This window comes from Lagenorhynchus albirostris, chromosome 11, assembly GCF_949774975.1.
Source record: "Lagenorhynchus albirostris chromosome 11, mLagAlb1.1, whole genome shotgun sequence".
Taxonomy (NCBI): Eukaryota; Metazoa; Chordata; class Mammalia; order Artiodactyla; family Delphinidae; genus Lagenorhynchus; species Lagenorhynchus albirostris.
Genome location: NC_083105.1, coordinates 80,244,878 through 80,272,489, shown reverse-complemented (window position 1 = coordinate 80,272,489; position 27,612 = coordinate 80,244,878). Strand labels below are relative to the sequence as shown.

The window sequence follows — 27,612 nt, the reverse complement described above, 5'->3', positions numbered from 1 at the left end:
GTTAGCTGCCAATGTGAGGTGCAGAAGACAGTCTTGCAGGTGATAGCTTTTGAAAGTTATTCAAACATTTGAATTCATATGTAAAGGATGGGGCCTCAGATAAACATACCCAGCATCTAAGAGGTAGAGGGGGTAATTAACACCAATATTACTTAGCTGTTGCAGTCTGCTACCTCTAAGCATGGATCTTCTGTGAGTAGTCACCTCTGAATTTTATTTCAATAAAGCAAATCTGTTTTTTATTAATGCATCCTTTTTGTGAAGAGTGATGGTTTAAGGGTGACAGTCTTAAGTTTGGGGTGACAAATATATTTTTCATCATCCCCACCCCATGCCTATTTTATTTATTTACTAATTATTTTTTTATACATCTTTATTGGGGTATCATTGCTTCAAAATGCTGTGTTAGTTTCTGTTGTACAACAAAGTGAATCAGCCATATGCATACATATATACCCATATCCCCTCCTTCTTGAGCCTCCTTCCCACCCTCCCTATCCTACCCATCTAGGTCATCTCAAAGCACTGAGCTGATCCCCCTGTGCTATGCTGCTGCTTCCCACTAGCAATCTGTTTTATATTTGGTAGTGTGTATATGTCGATGCTTCTCTCACTTCGCCCCAGCTTCCCACTCCCCTCCCCGTGTCCTCAAGTCCATTCTCTAGTGTCTGCATCTTTATTCCTGCCCTGCTCCTAGGTTCATCAGTACCATTTTTTTTAGATTCCATATATATGCATTAGCATACAGTATTTGTTTTTTCTCTTTCTGACTTACTTTACTCTGTGTGACAGACTGTAGGTCCATCCAGCTCACTACAAATAAACTCAGTTTCGTTTCTTTTTATGGCTTAGTAATATTCCATTTTATATATGTGCCGCATCTTCTTTATCCATTCATCTGTCGATGGACACTTAGGTTGCTTCCATGTCCTGGCTATTGTAAATATTGCTGCAGTGAACATTGTGGTACATGTCTCTTTTTGAATCATGGTTTTCTCAGGGTATATGCCCAGTAGTGGGATTGCTGGGTCATATGGTAGTTCTATTTTTAGTTTTTTAAGGAACCTCCATACTCTTCTCCATAGTGGCTGTATCAATTTACATTCCCACCAACAGTGCAGGAGGGTTCCCTTTTCACCACACCCTCAATGAGTCTGTATTTTTGGTACAAGACTCCCCAGGTGCTTCATACATAACCAGAACAGCACAGGTACAAATGTGGGGACAGCTGGTGTAGGTGCTTCCATGGGACTTAGAACCAGAAGATGGGAGATGGAGGCCTGTGCTTAGGTCTATCGCTGTGATCACAAAATCTTTCCAGGACACAGTGTTCTGTGGGAATCAAACAGATTGCCAGCCACATTCATCAGGGAACTTTCCATGACTAATGCAGAGACCTGCCTTTAATAAAAAATAAAAAAAAAAAGAATTGGTTTCAGGTGAGATCTTTATTCAATAGCCATTTTTCCACTTTAGTCAACACTATATCAAAGCAAAAAATATTATATATTTCTTTTTGTAGAGAACATGATTGAGTAGACAGTGAAAAAATTCATCTTACTTTAATTGGCAGACACTAAAAATAGCATGTGTCTATTGCTTTAGTCGTGGTTTATTTTTAAAGTCCTAGATAATTTTGTAAACTTAACCTCTGCAGTCCAGCAAAAGCCCTTTCCAGCTGCAGTTGACAATGCGTCCCCTTTGGCTTTTGGACATGCTCTTACCTTGGGGTTTTGTTTTGTTTTGGTTTGGTTTTTTGCGGTACGCGGGCCTCTCACCGCTGCGGCCTCTCCCGTTGCGGAGCACAGGCTCCGGATGCGCAGGCTCAGCGGCCATGGCTCACGGGCCCAGCCGCTCCACGGCATGTGGGATCTTCCCGGACCGGGGCACGAACCCGTGTCCCCTGCATCGGCAGGCGGACTCTCAACCACTGCGCCACCAGGGAAGCCCCTATTACCTTGTTTTTAATGCATTTTAACTTCCTAGGCTCCTCCAGAGATGGCTCCAAAGTGTTGAAACACACACTTGAGGGGAAGAGGAGAAGGGAAAGCTCTTCCTTGTGAATCTGTGTAAAAGAAGGCAAAAATCCGGCCTCTTCTAACCACTTACCCAACCATCCACCTCAGCTGGGAGGTGCTGGGTCAGTAAAATTCGCTGGTGAATAACAGGATGACCATAGGAGGCAAGAATAATATTTCCTGAGCCAAGAAATGAGAAAAAGTCATTGTGAAAATGCTCCACATTTTAGATCATTTTAGAAAAATGGTGCACTATTTATCATGGGTCAGCGAGAGGACACATTCCACAAAAGTCAGCACAAACTCCAGTATTCTTGAGGGCAGGATAGTTGGAAATTAGGAAGATCGTTAAATTATGTGTCTGGTCCCAACATATTTGAAACCACTGAAGCGCTTCAAGCAGAATTAGATCCACCAATGCACGATATTGTCAAGAAACTGGAAGAATCTGCCCAGAAGAATTTGATAACCTGAACAAAAGAAGCTCTGTGTAACAATTCACTATGTGTGCATGTATTAAAGACTTCTTTTTATTATTTTCAAGAAAGGACATTTAATACTAAAAAGTGTGTGGATAGTAGCAGCATAGTTTTATGCAGTAATAAAAGCATCTTAAAGATAGATAGGGCTTCCCTGGTGGAGCCGTGGTTGAGAGTCCGCCTGCCGATGCAGGGGACACAGGTTCGTGCCCCGGTCCGGGAAGATCCCACATGCCGCGGAGCGGCTGGGCCCATGAGCCATGGCCGCTGAGCCTGCGCATCCGGAGCCTGTGCTCCGCAACGGGAGAGGCCACAGCAGTGAGAGGCCCGCGTACCGCCAAAAAAAAAAAAAAAAAGATAATATTCATTTAATAAAAATAGAAGTAGTTGTCTAAAACTTAAGAGAAACTGTCCACTTAATTCCACATGAAACATAAGTGTAAATAAGATACTCTGATAAATATTAATGAAATCAATTTTATGTCAGTCTGTGTATTTTTATTTCTATTATGCTGTAACTGTTGTCTCATTCTGAATTGACTCGTTTCCATTGTGTTTGTTTACATGAGACCTTTAGGACCTATTTGTTCTGAAGGTAAGTGTATGATCTAAAGGATGGACACGTGTTCTCGTACCAAGAAGCTTTGAGAGCATTAAGATCCACTTACAAAACTATTCTCCAAGCTGCAGGAGAGTTTGAAAGAGTTAATAGTTCTCATCCAAATAAGCAGTTTCCTTCTTTCTTGGTAACCTGTAGTTGCCAAACCTCTCTCCTTAGTAGAACTGTGACTTTGCTTCTTCCTTCTTCTCTTCTTACTATTTTGGTCCAGTCCTGCCTGAAGCAATGGTTATGCAAGTGCTGCTGAGTGCACTGCTGATCACAGGATTGCACTTTAGGTAAATTTAGGTCTCAGTTTCTTTTAGGACAGAGTGAAACTTTCTCAAATTAGCCTTCCCTAAACTCTTAGACATACTATATACATACATACATATTGCACCATCTTATCTACTCCACATAGTGGTGACTACAAATAGCTTTGCCTTAACTAACTCTATTCACATTCTAAATTGTAGAATGTTCAAGTACCTTATCTATATTTGCTCTAATTCCCTTATTTTATAGAAAAGAAAAAGTCAGTCCCAAAAACACAAGGGGACTTGTCACTTATCTATTTAAGTGTAGAATAATATCCAAATGTTATGACTGCAAATCCCATGAGCATTTTATTCCATTCATTCATTCATTCATTCAATTTACTACCATGTGCCAGGCCAGGTGTTTAGCTCTGCAAATATAGTGGTCAACAAGTTATAGTACCTCCCCTTAAGCTTTAGTGCCCCCTATTCATTGGGCAATTTCTGACCAGTTAAAACTTTGGAGTTTGTGAAATCTTTCAGCGAAGATCCTCAGTGTGAAAATAAAAACTATGCATATATTTTTATTTCCCATTCTTCCCCCTCCTAACCAGCCCCAGTCAGTGACTTAGCTTCCCATAGCCCTGAGCAGTTAACACCAAGAAGGGGTTGATGGGAAATGGAATTAAAATGAATTAAAGTCCACAGGGAAGATAATGAAAATTCTCCCCAAGGAAACAATGTTCTCCTTTATTCACCATAAATCCTGAGGATTAAATTAGCCTGTGCCGCCCTCCTCTCAGTTACTGACTCTTTCCCCAAACCTGGCTGTGGACTGGGTTCAATCTTCATGCTTCCTCCTTTCCTTTCTGCCCTTAAAGATAGACGTACAATCTCTTTGTGATTTAAGTAACTGCTCTTCATTGTGGATAAATAAATAGGGGAAGAGCAAAAACAACCAATGTGGGAAAGTTACAGAGTTTCCAGAACGGTACCTTTGAGTCTTGGCATAGGGCTAGTAGTTAGTTGCTGGCTTCCTGTGTGATGACAGCTGGAAACCCCATTATCTTCAGCCATCCATCTCTATTTCTACAAGTGAGATCAAAAACCAATACTCTGTTTTAAAAATTCTCACCTGTACTCTTTTTTTTTTTTTTTTGCGGTACGCGGGCTTCTCACTGTTGTGGCCTCTCCCGTTGCTCCGGATGCGCAGGCTCAGCGGCCATGGCTCATGGGCCCAGCTGCTCCGCTCCCGTTGCTCCGGATGCGCAGGCTCAGCGGCCATGGCTCATGGGCCCAGCTGCTCCGCGGCATGTGGGATCTTCCCGGACCGGGGCACGAACCCGTGTCCCCTGCATCGGCAGGCGGACTCTCAACCACTGCGCCACCAGGGAAGCCCCCTCACCTGTACTCTTAAATCTGGATGAGTATGGGTATGTGTCTGATGGGAGGATTTATAGCTTTCAACAGAGTTTCAAAGAGGTTGTGACCAAAACAACATGGGAAACCACGGCTTTAGGAACAATCAAGTGGTTATTTTACTTCCTTGAAGACCTCCAGACCCAGGAAAGATCCATTCTGAGGATTCTTCCCAAGGATCATAGAACTGTTTGAGATGCTTAGGTTTTCCTGATCCATCTTCAGTGTGTCACATGATTCAGAACATTCCATTGTTCCAAAACAGAAAAGAGATCATGTGATTCCCCTGCCTAACACCTTCCACTGCTCCCCATTCCCTAGAGCAGCCTTGCCAAGTGTGTGAGATGCTAGTTGAGGCAGATGTGTGGGGGGCGTGGGTTTCCCTAATGCAGAAGAGCTTTTAGCATCACCCTCCCCTCCTGCATCTCAGAAATCTGCAGACTAGAAAAATCAAGTTGTTGGCAGGGTTGGTTCCTTCCCAGGACTGTTACAGAAACATCTGTTCTAGGCCTATTCTTAGCTTGCAGATGGCCATCTTCTCCCTGTGTCTTTAACTCCCCTGCCCTCTGTGCATATCTATGTGTCCAAATTTCCTCTTTTTTTTTTTTTTTTTTTTTTTTTTGCGGTACATGGGCCTCTCACTGTTGTGGCCTTTCCCATTGCACAGCACAGCCTCCGGACGCACAGGCTCAGCAGGCATGGCTCATGGGCCCAGCCGCTCCACGGCAGGTGGGATCTTCCCGGACCAGGGCACGAACCCGTGTCCCCTGCACTGGCAGGTGGACTCTCAACCACTGCGCCACCAGGGAAGCCCCAAATTTCCTCTTTTTTAAGGACACCAGTCATAATGGATTAGGGGTCCACCCTACTCTAGTATGGTTTCATCTTAACTTAATTAGTTACCTCTATGATAATTTTATTTCCAAATTAGGTCACATTCTGAGATACTGCAGTTGAGAACTTTAACATATGAATTTTAGGAGGACAGAATTCAATCCATAACACCCAGGAAACTAATACTTGATTCCTCCTTACTGCCATGGAATATGGTGATGAAACTACAAGGCGCTTTCAGTGTTACTCTAACAAAACAAAACAAAACAAACAACCACAAAAAGCAAAAAAGCAAAGAAAAAACAAAACCAAAACCTATGCATTTTAGGTATGGTTTAATAATGAACATAAGTAATAACTATTTTCACCAAGAGTTTCTTCTCCATGTGATTTTTATTATTTTTTACGAGGTATGACTTAAATGTGGAAAAGTGAATATATCATAAATACAATAATAAGTAGCTCTCAGATTTCAACTTCCAGACTTAAAAAAATATAAAACATTACCAGCATCCCATAAACTGCCATCTAGTCATTACCTATTCACCCCCAAAGTAACCATTATCCTGACTGCTAAATCATAGATTAGCAACATTCAAACATAGATTAGCTTTGCCAGTTTTTGGAGTTTTATATGTAAGTAAAATCATACAGTGTGCATTATTTTCTATCCACCTTCTTCACTCAACTTTATGTTCATAAGATTCATTCAAATGATTCTGTATTCATTCTTCTCAAGTGCTCATGGAACATTCTCCAGGATAGATCATATCTTGGGTCACAAATCAAGCCTTGGTAAATTTAAGAAAATTGAAATCGTATCAAGTATCTTTTCCAACCGCAACGCTATGAAACTAGATATCAATTACTGGAAAAATTCTGTAAAAAATACAAACACATGGAGGCTAAACAATACACTATGTAATAAGCAAGAGCTCACTGAAGAAATCAAAGAGGAAATTAAAAAATACCTAAAAACAAATGACAATGAAAACACGACAACGCAAAACCTATGGGATGCAGCAAAAGCAATTCTAAGAGGGAATTTTATAGCAACACAATCCTTCCTTAAGAAACAAGAAACATCTCAAATAAACAACCTAACCTTGCACCTAAAGCAATTAGAGAAAGAAGAACAAAAAGACCCCAAAGTTAGCGGAAGGAAAGAAATCATAAAGATCAGGTCAGAAATAAATGAAAAAGAAATGAAGGAAATGATAGCAAAGATCAATAAAACTAAAAGCTGGTTCTTTGATAAGATAAACAAAATTGATAAACCATTAGCCAGACTCATCAAGAAAAAACGGAAGAACTCAAATCAATAGAGTTAGAAATGAAAAAGGAGAAGTAACAACTGACACTGCAGAAATACAAAGGATCATGAGACATTACTACAAGCAACTATATGCCAATAAAATGGACAACCTGGAAGAAATGGACAAATTCTTAGAAATGCACAACCTTCCGAGACTGAACCAGGAAGAAATAGAAAATATGAACAGACCAAACACAAGCACTGAAATTGAAACAGTGGTTAAAAATCTTCCAACATAACTGATTCACTTTGTCATAAAGCAGAAACTAACAAACACACCATTGTAAAGCAATTATACTCCAATAAAGATGCTAAAAAAAAAAAAATCTTCCAACAAACAAAAGCTCAGGACCAGATGGCTTCACAGGCAAATTCTACCAAACATTTAAAGAAGAGGTAACACTTATCCTTCTCAAACTCTTCCAAAATGTAGCAGAGGGAGGAACATTCCCAAACTCTTTCTATGAGGCCACCATCACCCTGATACCAAAACCAGACAAAGATGTCACAAAGAAAGAAAACTACAGGCCAATATCACTGATGAACATAGATGCAAAAATCCATAACAAAATACTAGCAAACAGAATCCAACAGCACATTAAAAGGATCATGCTCCATGATCAAGTGGGGTTACCCCAGGAATGCAAGGATTCTTCAATATATGTAAATCAATCAATGTGATACACCATATTAACAAATTGAAGGAGAAAAACCATATGATCATCTCAATAGATGCAGAGAAAGCTTTTGACAAAATTCAACACCTATTTTTGATAAAGGTCTACAGAAAGTAGGCATAGAGGGAACTTTCATCAATGTAATAAAGGCTATGTATGACAAACCACAGCCAACATCCTCCTCAATGGTTAAAAACTGAAACCATTTCCACAAGATCAGGAACAAGACAAGGTTGCCCACTATCACCACTATTATTCAACATAGTTTTAGAAGTTTTAGCCACAGCAATCAGAGAAGAAAAAGAAATAAAAGGAATCCAAATTGGAAAATTAGAAGTAAAGCTGTCACTGTTTGCCGATGACATGATACTATACATAGAGAATCCTAAAGATACTACTAGAAAACTACTAGAGCTAATCAATGAATTTGGTAAATTAGCAGGGTACAAAATTAATGCACAGAAATCTCTAGCATTCCTATACACTAATGATGAAAAATCTGAAAGTGAAATTAAGAAAACACTCCCATTTACCACTGCAACAAATAGAATAAAATATCTAGGAATAAACCTACCTAAGGAGATAAAAGACCTGTATGCAGAAAACTATAAGACACTGATGAAAGAAATTAAAGATGATACAAATAGATGGAGAGATATACCATGTTCTTGGATTGGAAGAATCAACATTGTGAAAATGACTTTACTACCCAAAGCAATCTACAGATTCAATGCAATCCCTATCAAACTACCACCAGCATTTTTCACAGAACTAGAACAAAAAAATTCACAATTTGTGTGGAAACGCAAAAGACCCCGAACAGCCAAAGCAATCTTGAGAAAGAAAGATGGAGCTGGAGGAATCAGGCTTCCTGACTTCAGACTATACTACAAAGCCTCAGTAATCAAGACAGTATGGTACTTGTACAAAAACAGAAATATAGATCAATGGAACAGGATAGAAAGCCCAGAGATAAACCCACACACATATGGTCACCTTATCTTTGATAAAGGAGGCAAGAATATACAGTGGAGAAAAGACAGCCTCTTTAATAAGTGGTGCTGGGAAAACTGGACAGCTACATGTAAAAGTATGAAATTAGAACACTCCCTAACACCATACACAAAAATAAACTCCAAATGGATTAAAGACCTAAATGTAAGGCCAGACACTATAAAACTCTTGGAGGAAAACATACACAGAACACTCTATGACATAAATCACAGCAAGATCCTTTTTGACCCACCTCCTAGAGAAACAGAATTAAAAACAAAAATAAACAAATGGGAGCTAATGAATCTTAAAAGCTTTTGCACAGCAAAGGAAACCATAAGCAAGACCAAAAGACAACCCTCAGATTGGGAGAAAATATTTGCAAATGAAGCAACTGACAAAGGATTAATCTCCAAAATAAGCAAGCAGCTCATGCAGCTCAATATCAAAAAAACAAACAACCCAATCCAAAAATGGACAGAAGACCTGAATAGACATTTCTCCAAAGGAGATATGCAGATTGCCAACAAACACATGAAAGGATGCTCAACATCATTAATCATTAGAGAAATGCAATTCAAAACTACAATGAGATATCATCTCACAACGGTTAGAATGGCCATCATCACAAAATCTAGAATCAGTAAATGCTGGAGAGGGTGTGGAGAAAAGGGAACCCTCTTGCACTGTTGGTGGAAATGTATATTGATACAGCCACTATGGAGAACAGTATGGAGGTTCCTTAAAAAACTAAAGATAGAACTAGCATATGACCCAGCAATCTCACTACTGGGCATATACCCTGAGAATACCATAATTCAAAAAGAGTCATGGGGCTTCCCTGGTGGCGCAGTGGTTGAGAGTCTGCCTGCCAATACAGGGGACACGGGTTCGTGTCCTGGTTTGGGAAGTTCCCCCATGCCGCGGAGCGGCTAGGCCTGTGAGCCATGGCCGCTGAGCCTGCGCGTCTGGAGCCTGTGCTCCGCAATGGGAGAGGCCACAACAGTGATAGGCCCGCGTACTGCAAAAAAAAAAAAAAAAAAGAGTCATGTACCACAGTGTTCATTGCAGCTCTATTTACAATAGCCAGGACATGGAAGCAACCCAAGTGTCCATCGACAGATGAATGGATAAAGAAGATGTGGCACATATATACAATGGAATATTACTCAGCCATAAAAAGAAATGAAACTGAGTTATTTGTAGTGAGTTGGATGGACCTAGAGTCTGTCATACAGAGTGAAGTATGTCAGAAAGAGAAAGACAAATACCGTATGCTAACACATATATATGGAATCTAAGAAAATAAAAAACGTCATTAAGAACCTAGGTGCAAGATGGGAATAAAGACACAGACCTACTAAAGAATGGACTTGAGGATATGGGGAGGGGGAAGGGTAATCTGTGACAAAGTGAGAAAGTGGCATGGACATATATACACTACCAAACGTAAAATAGGTAGCTAGTGAGAAGCAGCTGCATAGCACAGGGAGATCAGTTCGGTGCTTTGTGACCACCTAGAGGGGTGGGATAGGGAGGGTGGGAGGGAGGGAGACGCAAGAGGGAAGAGATATGGGAACATATATATATGTATAACTGATTCACTTTGTTATAAATCAGAAACTAACACACCATTGTAAAGCAATTATACTCCAATAAAGATGTTAAGAAAAAAAATTTGTGTATTCATTCTCCTTGCCGTCTAGTACTCCATACTGTGAATATACCACATTTAATTTATCTGTTCTACTGTTGATGAACAGTTAGGTAGTTTCTACTACCAAGTGCCACTAAGAATTTGGGAATAGTAGTACTAAGAACTTTCTTATGAATGTCTTTTGTTGAACATATATGCATACTATAGTTGGGTATACCTCCATGTGGAAGTGATTTATGTAGAGAGCTTTAATAAAATCTGCCAAAGCGTTTCCCAAAGTGGTTGTACAGCATATACTCCCAGAAGCAGTAGTCAAGAGGTTATACTTATTCCACTTGTCAACACTCCTCACTGTCTGTTCTTTTCATTTTAGTCATTTCAGTGGGAGAGTAGTTGTGTGGCATAGTAGTTTCTGACAGTGGAGCACCTTTTTGTATATGGGCTATTTGGATATCTCTTCTTGAGATGTGCCCAAGTCTTTGCCCATTTGTTTACTGGGTTTCTATTTTTTTTCATAATGATTTGTGCATATACTTTATCCTGGATGCAATATGTTTATTAGATATAGGTATTGTGAATGCCTTCTCCCAATCTGTGGCTTGCCTTTTTATGCTCTTATTTTTTTCTTTGGGTGAACACAAATTCTTAATTTTAATAGAGCCCAATTTATTAGTATTAGTCTTTTATTGTTAATGCTTTTTGCCTACTTACAGATCAGGGAGTTGTTCTCTTCTAAAGACTAGATTGTTTTGCCTTTCATACTAAAATCTGCTATCCATCTGCAATTAACTTTCTATTTGATGTGGGAAATAAAAACTGCATTTCCATCTGGATATCCAGTTGATCATTTATGAGAATTATGTGTATGATTTCAAGTCAGGGGACACAGTAGTAGCCTGGACACCTCAGGTGGAACTAACGCATTTAAACATAAAGTCATTTAAGACATATCTCACTGTAATGACTTCTGAAGCCCACTGTGACTATGGATGAATGATCTAGGCCCCTCCGTGTTAAGATCAAAATACTTATTTTACCTGCTTGTAGGATCCTAATTTCTGGTCTAATGGATTAAGTGAAATAAATTATTTTATTTCACACTCAGAAGTCAAAGTATAAAATTGAAAACAAATTTGGGCCCTAGATATAGTGACTGTGGATGAAGAAAATCCCTATCTTAGTAGTGTGATGAGTTCATGACCAAACATTTGGGGAACAACAATCAAAAGACTTATCTTTGGTTATTAAGGAAGATAAGTAAAGGGTTTGCCAGCCTCCATGGAACTTACATACTAATGTCTCACTAGTTTCCCCAACTCACTTCAGTTTGGAAGATAGGTGGAATAAGGAGAAATTGAAGACAGAAAGATTTAGGTGACCCTTCATTCTTTCATGCATTCAGTCAACAAGTATTTATTTACTGTTTTTTTTTAACATCTTTATTGGCGTATAATTGCTTTACAATGATGTGTTAGTTTCTGCTGTATAACAAAGTGAATCAGTTATACATATACATATATCCCCATATCTCCTCCCTCTTGCATCTCCCTCCCTCCCACCCTCCCACCCTCCCTATTCCCCCTAGGTGGTCACAAAGCACCGAGCTGATCTCCCTGTGCTATGCAGCTGCTTCCCACTAGCTATCTATTTTACATTTGGTAGTATATATATGTCCATGCCACTCTTTCACTTCGTCCCAGCTTCCCCTTCCCCCTCAAGTCCATGCTCTACGTCTAGGTCTTGTCAGGTGTTGTGTCAAATCCTGTGAATATTAGGAAGTGTAAAACACAGTCACTATGTTTAAGGTGTTTGCAGGCCATCAGACAAAACAGACAAATAAGTAGCCAATTCCATATAAGGTGATGTTGCATGGGGACTCAGAGAGTTTGGCAGATACGATTTTCAACAGATTGAGGGGAGAATTGAGAACTGCTTCCCAAAAGAAGTGAGTGTAAGCTTTGCTCAGTGAGGGCAGGGCAGGACAAAGGGCATATGGTTGCGTGATGGGGGCATGGCCTCTGGTGCTGGTCTGCAAGCTGTGTGACCTAGGGTAAATCACTTTAATTTTTCTGTACCTTGGTTTCCTATTTATAAAATGGTGTTTATAATAGTAAATGTCATAGAGTTGTTGCGCTGATTCATGAGTTAATACATGTAAGACATTTAGAAGAGTGATTGGCACAGTGAGTTGAGCTATTGTCATGGGCGAGGGTTAGACAGTTATGATGGGTCCTGAAACTACAGAGAAGCAAAGAGGCATTACCTGTAGCATGTGCGTCCAATGTGAGAACAGAGGTGGAGAGAGAAGAGTAGACACGGGCTCAGGAGTCCAGACTCTTGTCCCAATTCTGCTCCCTGCTTGCTCAGTGACTATATCTGTATTAGAAAAATGACTGGATTATCTCTGAAATCCCTTCTAGCTCTCATGCCCAATGATTCTGTGGCTCCTGCTCAGGTGGACTTAATAAATATCATTTGGATTCTTGTGGTAAAGAAAGAAAAAAAGAAAGAAAATTCTATTCTGAGATTTCCAGCTAGTGACTGGGTGAGCGCCGATTCATTTCAAAAGAAATAGGCAAGGCATGAAGAGATTGGTGTATGGAGACTGAGAACGATATAGCACAGATTCATGCATAGAAATTTTAGGTTGGAAGAAACCATTTCTGTCATTTTAATTCAGTGTGGTAGAGAGGCAGTATATTTCAGTGGTTCACAATGACTCTAGAAACAGAAGCTCGATTATCAGGGCCCAGGCTTGACACTTTCTGGAAAGTTACTTAAGTGCTCTGCATCTAGATTTCTTCATCTGTAAAATGCAGAAAAAATGCAGGCTGAACCAGCCACGGTGGCCATTTGTAGGTCAAAATGGTTGAACATTGGCAATTTCACATGCTTCAGCCTAGTAACAGACACTTTCTAAGGGGTTGGACTGAGAAATAAATGAGTTCATATGCATCATAGTATAAAGGCAGCAGTCGATACATGATAAGGTGCCATAGAAATATTTCCCTTATTATTAAACCTTTTTTTGCTTGTTCAAAATTTATTGCACCAAGTTTAACTTGGCAAGAACTATAGGCATTGCATAATGGAACTGTTTAAGCCTCTTTCCCATCCTTACGTTCAGGCAGGCCTGAGGCCTTGGTTAGGCAATTAGTCTCCCAAGGTACAGCTGTATTCACTTTCAGGATGGCTCCTGCTGCCATTTTGCTTGTTTCCAGTGCTTTCATCTAGACAGGCATTGGTTTCTACTCCAAAGGGAAATTTATCATCAAAGTTCCTGGGTTGCAACTGGCTTCCTCTTCCTCTTCTCAAACTACATGCTCCCTCCCCAGCCCGGCCCTTGGCATCCATGGGCACAGTTTCCATCTCCCTCAGGGTGTAATACCGTCCACCATCTGAGACCCCTTGACATTACAGACACCAGGCTGGCCCTGCAGGGAGGGTAAAAGGAACATGGGACATCTAAGAGTGGCCCTGAGTGGAGGCCCAAAAGACGGGGTAACTGAGGGATGCTGGAGAAGTAATGAAAAAAAAGAGAACATTTTCTTCTTGAAAAGAAAGAGAAAAGCATGTCTTTCCTGAGTAAAAGCAGTACTAGCTGCAGTTCCTTAAAAAACTGTTTATGATCATTGCCTATTGTCACTGTACATTAACCATGGTTCACGGTGTTGGATTGATATAAGTCCCCATTTGTGACTTGTCTTCTTAGTTTCTTCCTGGTGTGTTTTGAAGAACAGAAGTTCTAACTATTAATGTTGGTGAATTTACCAAACATTTTCTCTTTTTACCGAGATTTTCGTGTTTTGTTTAACGAGATCCTTCCCTGTCTGTTTTGCTTTTTAACTAATTAGTTTGTAAACCTCTTCCTTAGTGAGACTGGTTTCAGACTTAAGGTTGCAATTGTTCTATTTCCTCTTGCTGGTGTCAATGCAATGATACAATTCACACAAAGGAAGGAAATACTCTGGTAACAATGAAATGCAGAATAATAAATCATGGCTGATTGAAATCACCCTTATTTTTACTGAATGTTTAAGTCAAGGTACTGTGCTAAGCACTTTACAAAACCCATATTCCATCAAACTTGGAGGTTACACATTTTGCAGATGAGGAAACTGAGACCCACAAAGTTTAAAATACAGTCATTAGGCAAGCATTAACATAAAAATATAGTTATTGTTGAAGCATAACTTCAGTTAAGAGAGACAATTCCAACTCAAAAATCTATTTTGAGAGTGAGTCAAAAGAAGCCTTTGGTACTGAAACACCCATGGTTTGGATATAGTAGATATATTTGCTTTGAGAGTAGGATCCTATTTTCCTGAAAATCAATGAAAACTGATTCTATATTCATTTTTGATGGACAGTGTCTAAGGAACAGAATTGTGGGTTTGTCTTTACTATCAAGAGACAGTTTGGAAAATAATTGTACCAACAGGTAATATGTGAAGCCTCAGACAGGAAACTGGCTGTTGAGGAGAGAATCACCTTGCAAATTCAATACCTTTGAGCCCCTAAAGTTTTAATATTCTGATATGCAGTGGCTAAGAAAAAAAATACAGAACAGAGAGTTATCACGTGTACGTGTGTTCCAGATGTTATTATGTGGGGAAAGCAGGAAGCAAATGAACACCTGGTGAAAAGCTTTTTTTCTCATTACCTATGGGAGTTAGAAGACTTCACTTTCTTTAATTCAAAAAAAAAAAAATGTTGGCCTTAGCCAAATCACTCACTGTCTCTGTTCTTCAGTTTTCACATCTATGGATAATATTATCTACTCTTTACCCCCCAGGATTGTGGTGAGAAAATACTGAAATATGCACATGAAATGCTTTCAGAACTGTTCAAATCAGGTGTAAGAGATTACAAGAGTTGCTAAAATGTTAATGATAGCATATGACTGATAACTGTGTGTGGGGGGGGTGTATAGGTTCTAATATCCGTGTCTATATATAATTTTGTACACAAATAGTAATAATAATACCTTCAACTTAAATTATATTTTACACCCCATGGAGGACTTTTCTATCCATGACTTCATATGAGCCTGCCCTGTGAGTTGGGCCAAGTGTCATCCTACCTTTCCATGTTGCTCATGCAGGTCTCTGTTTTCTCACCAAAAGCAAGCCTTTCCTCCTTCACAATTTCTGCAGCTTCTGCCCGTCCTTGTTGCTATTACTTTTCACCTCCAGATCATTCTCTGATATCTGTCAAACACATAACTCACAAACGTCCTTTCCAACTACTCAGCGTGTCCTAAGGTTCAGCACCCGTGTGGAGGCGCACATGGCGGTACAGTGCCCTGATCCCACATCTCCTTCAACTTTCTTTTCAAGCCCACTAAAGCACCCTATTTTTAGAAGACTACTTCCAAGGCAATCCTTGGGCTTGGATGTTACTCCAGACTGCTGTATCTAAAATCTCTAACTCTAACAGTTCACACTGGGACAGTGACATTCTTTACTTCCAGCTCTCTCGTTTTCTTTCTCCCACCAGAGCTACGGTTCCAATTTGGCAGGACCTCCAGTCATTTGCCTTCTCTGCCCATCATACACACACACTTTCTCCTATTGCATGAGCTCCCTCTCATGAGAGGTACCTCCCTCTCTGAGCACCTAGGTCCACTACTTTACTCCTTTGCCAGCTTCCTCTACTCCTGACCCTTTCCATTTGTTTCCCCTAAATCCATTGTTTATACCCCCAAGTCTGCAGCTTGCCAACGATCTATTCTTCCTGCTCCAACCACGGGCACTCAAGTGTTACTGGAGAAAAGCAGGTAAGTATTTGTATGAAGTGGGGTAGTACAAATCCATCTTCAATCTCAGCTGCACACTCTGCTACTTCAGCTTCTTCACTGGTTTCTGATCTGTTTTCTTTCCCATGTAGAGCTGTGGTTATGAATATTTATCCCTTTCCAGGAGCACCTTCCTTTAGCTCTTTAATAAGCAAAATATGATCTTGCCTTATACTCCTTAGAGAAAAAAAGAAATAACCAAAGATCTATCTCAGGTTCTGCTCTAACCTACATTTATCTACCTCCCCCACCCCCGACCTCTTTTCCTCCTTTTCAGAGGATGAAATGACCTTCCTGTATTCAGTGCTGATAACTCTATCTTTTCTATTAATTTTATGCCCTCTGAGCTCCTCTAGAACCTCAGTTACATTTATTTTCATTCTCTCTTTTCTGTCTAATTTCTCTCAGATTCTTCACATTCTCAAACATCCCATTTCACCAACAAATGAAATTCCCCCACGCATCCTTATTCTTATGTCCTTCTATTCTTCTATTGCTACCCAGTCATCTACATCACTTTTCCTTCTATGGTTGAACTTCTGCCAGAGGTAATGTACACTAGCTGTTCTAATTCAATAATCTGTCCAGAGTTGTCATGTAAATACTACGATCAAAGACAGTTTATGAATTATTCTGACACTTAATTTGGTGCTTTATTTAGTCACTTTCTTCTTGTGTATTGACCTTTCACCTTACTCAATAAGGATGTTTGCTTTGGATGTGTATGTGAATGTAACTTGCTGCTTTAACCAATGAATGGAAATGGTATCAGAGCACCAACTGTGGGACCTCATGGAGGAAATGAGAACTTTAAGGATAGTAATGGGTATTGTGGGGAAATAAAGACCCCTCATTATCAGTTACTGAGATGAAATTCTTAGAGAAATGGTGCCTCCAAAAAAAGTGTAGTCAAAATAAATGTGCATATCCTCATAGATGAATTACAAATAGTTTTTGTACTCATGATTCCAGAAAGTACCAGAGGGTGAGTTCTTGAAAATGTGTCACTCAGAAGTGAACACAGATGTCAGGGGAAACCTTTTCTGTATGGTTTATCCTACCTTGAAACCAGAGACCAGTTGAGAGTTGCTGAACTTTGGTTCTTGCTCCATAAAAGGAGAGAGTGTGCAATTAGATGAGCCCTCCTCTATTGACAGAAATTACTGAGATTTATGATGCTGTGAGGGGACATGGGGTACCTTTTACTGTTAGCAAGTGTCTGGTTACCCTGATGATAATCCTGGTCAACTCATTTCTGGGGGTATACAATGGTATGATTGCTGTTGGATGAGGACTCTTAGGGATACTAATTTAGTGCATGTCTAGATGCTGCAAAATCTCATTTCTAAAGACGAAGCTCAGAAAGAAATGAATAGAAAGTAATTCAAACTATAAATAATAATAACATAATATTTATCTTATAAAAATTCAGAGTAAAAATTGAGAAATAAAGCAAAATACCAAAATTTAACATGGTGAGTAAAAACTAGGTGACTTCAGTTTACGAAACTTTAAAGGATAGTACATTTAAATACTGCACTCTTTTAGTTTTGTAAAAATATGTACATGTTACTTAAGTTTTCAAAAGCACTAAGTATAGATCATTTTTTATGATTTTTATTATCAAATTTAATTTTAAGCTCCCCGGCTTGCTTTTTCCTCATATGAAAATTTCAGGAAAATGCTCAACAACTTTGTTAAAGTGAAGATTTAATTACTGATAGATAAAAGCTATTTGTTTTTCAATAACTGCAATAGGTAATCATTGCTATTAAAGCGAAGTGTGCATTTGTTTTCTTAGTCAGTTTACTGACTGATGTACATCACCTTATCAGGGCTAGTGGCCTGCCACTAAGCACTCTGATATACAGGTTATTGGAATTCCAGCTGAGTTTGGATGAGAACAGCAAAAACAGACAGGTAATTTGCCAATGGCAGAGACAGCATTTTGAACATTTTCATTTAGTTTGCATTACTTTCTTTAAGCTAGAAAAGAAAAAGTAATTTCAGAAAAACTCTTAATTTAAAGAAAATGAAGTTTAGATAAAGCAATTCAAAGATCCTCTAGAGAAAAATGAAATAAGAAATACAGCTAAAACGGTCACCTTTATATTAACAATTGTGATAATTGAACAGAAAGCCAGAAATAGATAATCGCTACAACAAAGCTAAAGAAATGATGCTACAAATATTATGTATATAAAATATAGGTGTGTTGCCCTTGCCCCAGATCATAATTCAGTGTGTAATCATTTAGGCTGTTTTGATTCTGCCTTAGACACTCTATGTTCACTTGGGCTTTTACCTATGTCAGTGCCATAGAAAATGGCAAAAGGGAAATTGTACATAACAGAATGCTTTTTCAGAGAAAAAGTAATAGGTTTTGTTGTGGAGGGTTAGAAACTATAGGTTAAGTTATTCTTTAACAAATGACCAGTGAACTGTATTTAGCCATGCTGGGCTCCTATCCTTCGTCAACTTGCTTAAGCAAGACAGACCTACACATAGGACTTACCTCACAAAATGAAGCCGTGGTCAACCTTATCGAGAGCCAAAGAGCTTTCTGAAGGGCAGTCACTTTAAAATAACCCAGGCTAAAAGCCTGAGGATGTTTATGGTTCACGAAACAATGAACGGAACCAAAGCATTTAAGATAATGTTTGAGTGCCTTCCTTGGGCACCCAGGCCTTCAGACACTTGATGCAAATCTCATCTGTCTTATTTCAGTCTTTTTGGCTGTATTGGATCCAGGGTAACAATACAGGTTGAGAGTGTTGCATAAATTCCAAGAAATCTGCAGAGCAAATAACAGAGCTAGCTGTGGCTGTGGTCTTGATTAGAGATTGCCTCTCCCGTTGCGGAGCACAGGCTCTGGATGCGCAGGCTCAGCGGCCATGGCTCACGGGCCCAGCCGCTCAGCGGCATGTGGGATCTTCCCGGACCGGGGCATGAACCCGTGTCCCCTGCATCGGCAGGCGGACTCTCAACCACTGTGCCACCAGGGAAGCCCTTGATTAGAGATTTTTAAGGGAGGTTTTTTCCTGCTTCTATTTATGCTTTTACTAGAACATCTTATTGTGTAGATGCTTGTGTGGAAAAATGTGGATGGGAGAATGATGCCACTGAGAACTAGGCCAGGGAAACTGTTAACCTCCCGATGGCATCTTTCCAGACAAAAACTGGGATATAACCAATTTTTCTGTGGCTAATATAGGGAGGGCTATCCTAGGGTTTTCTCTAACAGTTGGATAAGTAAGCAGATACTTGCAAACGATAAAAATAGGGATTGGGTTGAAAAAAAGCGTTGAAACGGCATTAAACAGAAGCTGAGCTGTAATCAAATTCACACATTCGTGTACCTCAGTGCTGGACAAAACCTCAAGTGGGCACTTGCTCTGGGCTCTAGAAGGTATTATTATCCTCATTTTGTAGCTATGTCCCAAAATTTCCCCAAGATTATGTGTAATCATTAACTTCATCATTAAATAGCAATTGTAATGTAAGCCAGAAAAATTCAGCAACCATATTTCCGTTCAGAAAACCAATTGCCTTCATGAATAAGAACCATGCAAAAAGAAGTAAGGAAAATTGAGTTTACCTATACTGCTGATATGAAGGAGCTATATGGCAATACAAAAACAGTGGGTAATCTACACCTAGCCTCCAAAACTTCAAATGCAGTCAATGACATCTATGAGACACATGGTCTGCTACATGGAGGCTAAACTAATGATTTTCATCTGGTGGTCAGTGTAAAATTAATGACCCTCAGAAGTAATGGTCTAAATGGATGCCAATCTGTCATAATTCCAACAATAAAAATAGCTATAAAAGAGAATTCTCAATAACATTGATTTCCAATACTGCCATTCTTTTATGTTCTTAAAATTTACATTGTTATAAATGTTTCTAAAATATGCCTGAAAAATAAATGTTTTTCTTAGGATAAAATGGGAGGAAAAACAGCTTTGTTTTTCTAGCACGGTGTGAGGCCCAGGTTTTTTGATATTGCTTTTTGGACTATAAGATATAACAACTAGAGAAACTTTATTCTAGAAACTTATTGAAAAGCTAGCTTTCTTTGCTGACAATGTAGGGCTTGATTTACTTGCTTATTGGATTTGCAGATGTTATTTCACTGATGAATTGGCTAGGGCTGTCAAAATAAGGCACCACAGGCTGGGTGGCTTAAACAAGGGAAGTGTATTTTCTCACACAGTTCTGGAGACTAGATGCCTGAGATCAAGGTGTTGGCAGGATTGGCTTTTTCTGAGGGCTTTGAGGAAACGATCTGCTCCAGGTCTCTCTCTTTGGCTTGTGGATGACCGTCTTCCTTCTGTGTTTTCACATTGTCTGCATCCAAATTTCCTATTTTCATAAGACTATCAGTCATATTAGATTAAGGTCCACTCTAGTAACCCGATTTTAGCTTAACTGCTTCTGTAAAGACACTGTCTCCAAATATAGTAACGTTCCAAAGTCCTGAGGATTAAGAATTCAGGGTTTAATTTGGAGGGACACAGTTCAGCCCGTAACACCAGGAATTTTCCTCCCCTCCTTCCTTCCTTTCTTTCTTTCTACTTTTTAAAAAATTTGGGGGGATCTGTACATATCATCAGATGCACATATTCAGAAATATATTCACCTCTGTGTTAGTTTGCTAGGGCTGCCATAACAAAACAGTGAAACTGGGTGGTTTAAACAACAGACATTTAATTTCTCACAGTTCTGGAGGCTGGAAGTCCATGATCAAGGTGTCAGCAGGTTTGGTTTCTTCTGAGACCACTCTCCTTGGCTGGCAGATGACTGCCTTCTTGCTGTGTCCCCACGTGATCTTTGCTGTGTGCGCGTACACACACACGTGTGCACGCACATGCACTCACACGCACAGTGCTGGTATCTAACTGTCCTTTTCTTATAAGGACATGAGTTAGATTAATTAGTACATACCCTAAAGATCTCATTTTCATTTAATCACCTAGTTAAAGACATTTCCAAGTACAGTTACATTCTGAGGTGCTGGGGGTTAGGGTTTCAACATATGAATTTGGGGAGGGGGCAGACACAATTCAGTCCATGACAATATCTTAATTGCATTGCATCTGAATCCTGATGCCAAAATCCAGGCCGTTGCTGTGATATATAATAAGAAAGGGAAAGAGGAAAGAAACCACCATTTATTATGCTTCTCCTGTGCGTGGAGCACTAAGCTAGGTAGTTCAGAGACTTTAAATGCCTCTGTAGCCACCTGCTGCGTACTTACCTTACGCCAGGATCTTTATGTACATTCTTTTTAATCCTCACAACAAAGCTTCAAGCCAGACATGATTCCCACTTAAAAGAAGACAGAATTGAAGTGATAGGTGCTTTTTGGAGCGGAGATTTACACAGAGGAGTATAAGACTCAAAATCCCTTGCTCATTCTTCGTGACACTAGAGTGACACCTGTATACTCAGATCCTTGATAGGCAACCCATGGTCATTCCAACTTGTATGCTCTAATTTCAGGAACTTTTTCCTGTTTCAAATGGAAAAACTGAGGCCCAAAGGGAACCAAACCTATCCTGTCTGTCTCCTCTACTTCAGGGATTTGGCATCCGAAGCAATTAGTCTGTTGTCAACTACAGTTGCTTCAGTCAGATATGGAGGTTTGCAGCAGGGAGCATTGTTGATGGGAATGAAATGGACCATTTTCCACATAAAATTTAAAACTTTGCTATGACTACTGCCAAGAAGAGAAAAGTGGGTGATGGAAAAACTCATGCCTTTCAAAGTAGGTGGGCTAAGGAATGTTAATATTAAAGATGTTGTTGTTTATCTCATATTTGCAATGGAAAATTTTCTCTTTAAGAGGAATTTGGGGACAGTTAAGTAGTTTACAGGATCAGTCAAGAAAAATTGAAATCAGCCAGCTTCAGAAGAGCCAAACAACAAAATCTTCCTTCAAAGGCTCAGCGTTACTGGCGAAGTATGATAAGTGCAACTAACCCAAAAGCAGATGCACTGTTGGTGAAATAAAAGGATGCTTATGTAAAGCTGCAGATATCGCTTTTCTTGATTTAAAAAAAAAAAAGATATCACTTCCCAATACAGGAAATGTTGTTTATTGTACCCTAAATATTTTGCAGAGAAATAATGAATTGACTGTATTAAGAAGGCTTCTCTGTGAGAGCCCAGTACCACCAGTTATAGACCAGATCATAAGGACAGTCAAGCCTGTTCAGAATGCCTCTGAGTTCTTTACTTCTTTCAGGATGGGTTTCCGATGCCCTCATGATGCTCTGGGTCAGGTCCCCAAAACTACCCTCTCCCAATGAAGTCCTTAACCTCACATCCTTAGTCTTGAGGAAATTCCTCCATCCTGATTTATCCAGTCACTACTGGTCCTACTAAATTAGTTTCTTAAACTAATTGGAGAGATGCTGTAACTATCTGATATGTGACCACTTTCAGAGCACATATATACAGTTTAACCCAAAATTATATTGTCTTCTGAGAGTGTTTTCAGGCCCCAGGGAGGACTTCTAGGGAGAGATACTTGGCCTGGAGAATCTTTCCTCTCTTCAAACAACATGTGTTTTCCTAAGGTTACATGTATTATTCAATGAATCTATCTAGCTACTAGCTATCTATCATCTATCTATCATTATCTATCTTTAAAAACCACTCACAAAGTGAAATACAAAGGGCCAGAAATCTCTGGATTTCCTGAGAGAACATCTGGTTCTCTCATGTCTTAATCCTCTGTGTGCAGAAAGAACACCAGCTTCTCACATACCTTCTCTCTACCTTGTTGGAGTGAGAGTGGGAAGACAATTCCTTCTGCTGTTTTCTAAGCATATATATTTTTACATCATCAAAGCCTGTTGTATCTAGTTTTATTACTCTTAAATGTTCATTCATTCCTATGTACTTACTTATAAAATACTGCATGTTTTTACTTGTCTCAATGACCCGTGTTTATCTTGCCATTATGCTTAACATTTTTCAACTATATCATGTAACAGTTGGCCAACATAGAGGGATAGACTTTTATATTAGTGTTTCTGAAGTTCATACACAAAATTACCCACTAAAGATTGAACTTTCTACAGCTAACAATAATCAAATTTTATGTGAAATGTGCCTTTTGGGGTGTAGTACCTTTTCATAGTTCTCCTGAAGCTAATTAGCAGGACACTCTCTAATCAGCATTTTATCTTATTGGTTAATAGCACTCTAACTTATTTTATTATCATTCATTTATGAAGCACAAACATGTATCATTCATGTATTAAGTGACTGTTTTAATTCGAAATGAAAGTTTACCAAAACCCCTCAGATTTCTAGATTCTGTACCACATTGTTATTTCATTAGGAAACCTCAAAAAGAAATACACTGAAGACTGTCTTAACTGCAAATATCAACACAAATTTGGAACTTTATCAAGGTGATGGTTTTGTACCAGTGTGAATATATCATATGCCACTGAATTGAACGCATTAAAAATGGTTTATTTATGTTATGTGAATTTCATCTCTAAAAAAATCAACACAAAGATAGAAAAATCTCCAAGAGGCTCATCTCCCTCCTTTATAGAAGAACCTTACATAACTCCACCAGAATAAGTGTCTATCCAGGCCACAGAAATAAATTTGAACCTGCAGTTCTGAGAGAGATTAGGTCAGGCTTTAAATAAAGAAGTTGTAGACAAGTTAATTTGTCACTGAATTCTTAAATACCACTCAAGTGTCCAAGAACTGTACTTCCAAATTATTTGTTCTCAGAGCTATATTTCCAAATTATTTGTTCTCACTGTGATAAATTGTGTGGCCTGGTTCCCAAGATCCATTGTAAAGTGTGATCGATCATCCTTGTTCTTACAGGTCCCTGGAGAGGAAATTTTTTTAACCTTTGGTGGCATTTTCTAATATTTTACTCTGACCCTCAAGGTTTGTGAGGCTCAGTTAAATCTCTCCTTCAGCTTTCAATATCCATTTCTTCTCTTGTAAATCCCCAATAGGAATAGATAACTGATCTGAATCCACCAGATACTACTTCAGAAACTTCAGTATTGTTGCTGATCTTCATTTTCCAAATTTCACAGGCTTTGCCTCAAAGACTTCTAAACAAATGTTAAACCATCTCTATTTTTCACTTCTTGCCTCTTTTCAATATTTACATTTTATATATCATTTCATAATGTTCCAAACTAGATATAATTTTTACCCAGATGTGTAATGGAAAATTAATTTCTTCTTCCAGCATATCCTCTTGTCCTCTAGATACATAATAATACCATCTAACACCACTGGTGCAATGAATTAAAATGTGCATTCACATCTGTACCTCACTTGTTCTGTATCAGCCCTGTGCTCTTTACTTAAAGTAATGACACGGATAATGTGTTACTGTGCTATATTCTGCATTGAAATTCAGTTGGAATTCAAAATCTTTAGCTATAACTGATGGCTGTTGTCTCTCTGAAATGTTTTTAATCCTATGTGTGTTCGCTATTAAAATTCACTTTGTGTACTTCATTCCAGCGCTTCTAACTCTTTTTGAATTCTAATGCTATTTCCAAAATACCCATCTACCTGAGTAGTAGCTGGGAAGGCCGATTCTCCAATGTCTTATTCAGATGGAAATGGGTGTGTTGTCTATGCATGGTTGTAAGCAATACTGGAAAATAGCAGAACAGGGATGGCAGTGGGGAGGCAAAAACAGGACGTAGGTGAGGACAGTCCAGGTGGTTCACAGGTCAGAGTCCCTAGCCAGGGGCTTTGAGTTGACAAGGAGACCATATGAGACCCATGAGTACAGAGTGTGAAACTTAAGAACATTTATTCCAGCTCCCTTACTACTTGGGAGGAAAATTTCTGAGCCATCATGTATTCTTTTGCAATTGCTGCCATAACAAAATACCACAGACTGGGTGGCTTAAATGATAGACATTTATTTTCTCACAGTTCGGGAGGGTAAAAGTCCAAGGTCAAGCTGTTGGCAAGTATGGTTTCTTCTGAGGCCTCTCTCCTTGGCTTGCAGGTGGCCGCCTTTTCATTGTGTCCTCACATGGTCTTTCCTCTGTGTGCACATCCGTGATGTCTCTTTGTGTGTCCAGATTTCTTCTTCTTATAAGGACATGACAGATTGGATTAGGGCCCACTCTAACATGCTCATTTTAGCTTAATCACCTCTATAAAGGCCCAATCTCCAAATGCTCCAAATATCTCCATTTCCAGTATTTACCTGAGATATTAAGGTCCATTTGCATATAGTGACTTAATATCACTCCTTACTGGATGCTTTTCTCATCCCTACTCCTCAGGTTTTCCCTACACCTCCCCAAATTTCCACTCAAATCCTTTTCTCAGGGTCAACTTCTATGGAAAAATAAAACTAGGACAGATACAAAGGAAGGAATATTACAGTGTTGTAGAGTGACACAAAGACCATCAGTCCAGCATCAGATGACCTGAATTCAAGTTCTATCTTCAAATCCTGGCACTCCTGTCATCAGGTTTTCAACTTCCTTAAACCAAGGTTTCCTCTTCAGTAAAATGGAGATGATAACAATGTCTGCTTTTTAGGGTTCTTTCAATTCCTAAATTAGAAAATGAATATATCACAGTTATTTTAAAATATTATTATTACCACAGTAACACATAATTCTCTGTCCTCAAAGAATTCTATTTAATTTGGACAGTCAAATTTTTATACTGCCTAAGGCAGCATATGGTTAAGTTTCAAATGAATGACCATCATAGTCACTGCTGAAAATATTAAATAACACCAGATTCTAACTCAATCCAGAAAGCTATCCTGACCTCTGGATACATTTACTTCACTGGTATCTATTATTCATTTGTTATGGGAGAGAAAGGTTATATAAGAAACTTCCTGCCATCAGAGCTTATGATCTTGCTTGGAGCCCAAGACATGTACACAAATGAATGAAATAAAAAGCAGCAGGTGCTAAGTGCTACAATGCTAGATGAATACACTTCATACAAACTTAGAAAATTGTACGGGGTAAACACTAAGAATGGTCGTGTGTTCAGCCCTCAAGTGGGCTGTCATTATACAGTAGGTTCATATATCAATAAAAAGTAATTTTCATAAAACCAAAACAAAAAAAGTTTTATAAAATCACACTGTAGAATCATAAAAATTCAGCACTGAAAAGGACCCTATGAGCAATCTCCTAGCCCACTGGTTTTCAACATGCGCTATCACCCTAGGGGCATTTGGAACCATGAGAAGGATGCTTTGGGCTGTCATGACTAGAGATGGGGAAGCATGAGTGGGTGGGGCCTAGAAATGCTAGCCACACAGCAATAGAGGGGACACACTGTCCAACAGCCCAACAAAGAACTCTCCTGCCCCCATCCTACCCTCCAACCTCTCAACCTTCCCACCCTCTGTTACATAGGAAAAAATGATGCTCACAAAGGACAAAAGATTCTCCACAATCTACTGGGTTTAGCATCCATATTCCAGACAGTGCTCTCCAGTAGAAATATTGTTAAGCCCAAATGCAAACTATGTGTAATTTTAAATTTGCTAATAGTCACATTGAAATATGTTAAAACTGGTGAAATTAATTTAATCATATATTTTATTCAACCCAGAATATATAAAACATTATCATATCCATATATAACCAATATATAATCATCGATATGAGTTTTTTGTACTAAGTTTTCAAAATCTGTTATATATTTACACTTAACAGCATATCTGAATTCAGACTAGCCACATTTCAAGTGTATAGTAGCCACCTGGAGCTAGTGGTTTCCATATTGCAGCCCTAGGAGAGTCTGTGTTTTTCTAAACCATCTTTGTGTTTCTTACAAGATGCACGTCATAAGCAACTAAGTGAAAGACCTCAGTTGACTCTATCTACTGTTCCGGTCACTGTATCATAGGAAGAAATGAGATCGGTGTGACCAAATGTGTTTTTCAGAAAGCCAGAGCCATGGTGGTTACTATTTTGTACCTTCTGATCTTCTAAGCAGTTGAAAATTGATTTCTGGATGAGTCGCTTGAGTGTTTTTTTTTTTAGGTTTGAAGCTAAATCGACCATTTTATAATTCCAGGCTTAAATTTTTTCTGAAAAATATGCAATCTTTTTGCCATTTTCCATAATTGCTTTCATTATTCATGATATTATATGAACACGAATTTCCAGTCTTCTTGTCAGAATTTTATATAGCTTGGTTTTTCTTATGGCTCTGCCTTTTTTTTTTTTAATTGTAGTTTGCCTAAATTTCCCTTGCTGAAACTTCCATAAATATTCCCATGTTTCCTCCAGCTAATAAAACTATCTATTTCTTACCCTTTCTTTTTTTTTTTTTTTTTTTTTTTGCGGTATGCGGGCCTCTCTCATTGTTGTGGCCTCTCCCGTTGCGGAGCACAGGCTCCGGACGCACAGGCTTAGCGGCCACGGCTCACGGGCCCAGCCGCTCCGCTGCATGTGGGATCTTCCCGGACCGGGGCATGAACCCGCGTCCCCTGCATCGGCGGGAGGACTCTCAACCACTGCGCTACCAGGGAGGCCCCCCCATTATTTTACAAGACCAATTTTA

General features: G+C 39.2%; 1 protein-coding gene across 5 annotated transcripts in view; it reads left to right on the top strand.

Annotated features, from left to right (window-relative positions):
• The window catches only part of FAR2 (fatty acyl-CoA reductase 2), a 137,534-nt gene that overhangs the window by 7,210 nt on the left and 102,712 nt on the right, over positions 1-27,612 (top strand). The gene's annotated exons all lie outside the window — the stretch shown is intronic.